The sequence below is a fragment of the Penaeus monodon genome, chromosome 23 (assembly GCF_015228065.2).
Source record: "Penaeus monodon isolate SGIC_2016 chromosome 23, NSTDA_Pmon_1, whole genome shotgun sequence".
NCBI classification, from domain to species: Eukaryota; Metazoa; Arthropoda; class Malacostraca; order Decapoda; family Penaeidae; genus Penaeus; species Penaeus monodon.
This window is the reverse complement of record NC_051408.1, coordinates 14,863,486-14,864,571: the sequence shown is the minus strand read 5'-3', so window position 1 is coordinate 14,864,571 and position 1,086 is coordinate 14,863,486.

Genomic DNA, 1,086 nt, shown 5'->3' with positions numbered 1-1,086 from the left:
ACAGAAGTGGGGAAAGAGCAAAAGGAAGGGAAGGTCCCACCTTGAAGATAAAGTGACAAGAGGGGGACCGATAAGCTTTCGCCCCATCTCGCTGGGAGGGGCCGAGTCTAATGGCAGATGAGAAATATGCATAGATTACCTAGTCATTTCTCACGGCCCACTTCCACGTGGAGAAGTGGGGGGGGGAGGGGGCAGGAGAGGTGAGAAGGTAGGGAGGAGGGAGGGGAGGGTAAGGGAAGGGAAGGAAGAGGCAGGAGCGTGATAAAGGAGGGGAGAGGGGAGGTAGGGGAAGGATAGGGGAAGGGAGAGAGGAGGTAGGGAAGAGTAAGGGAAGGGAGAGAGGAGGCAAGGGAGGTAGAAGGGAAAGGAAGGAAAAGGCAGAGAAGAATTAAGGATAGAGCAGACAGCGGAGAGAGAGAAGAGAAAAGAGGGAAGAGGCAAAGAACGGATAGAAGAAGAGAGAAACAGGGAGAAAGCGAGGAAGGCATGGCCATAGGAGAGGGTATCGTAAAATGAAATGAAGAAATGAGGAAAGGTAAGGAGAAACTAAAACAAGAAGAGGAATAGGTGAAATAGGAGAGAATGGAAAAGGGATTATAGAGAAAGTAAGGCAAAGGTTAAGGTAAGAGAAAGGCAGGGGAATAAAGGGAAGGGAGGGAGAGAGGTGGAGAAGCAGGAAGGGGTACGCGAAGAGGAGAAATGAAGGAGGGAGAGGTAGGAGTTAGGGAGGAAGAAAGGCAAGGGGAGAGATGGAGGGGAGGCAGGTTAGGTAAGGGGGGAATGGGGGAGGAAAGGCAAGGGGAGAGATGGAGGGGAGGCAGGTTAGGTAAGGGGGGAATGGGGGGAGGAAAGGCAAGGGGAGAGATGGAGGGGAGGCAGGTTAGGTAAGGGGGGAATGGGGGAGGAAAGGCAAGGGGAGAGATGAAGGGAGGGCATAGTAAAGGAAATTTAGGGTAGTCTCTCTTTTTGGTGCTGTCACGTGACTGAGGTAATCTTTAGACTTTTTAGATAAGCGCTAACAGTGATACGAAGGGTGATCTTGGCAGTGACAGCAAGCATAACAATGAATCACTCGATAATGAGAGT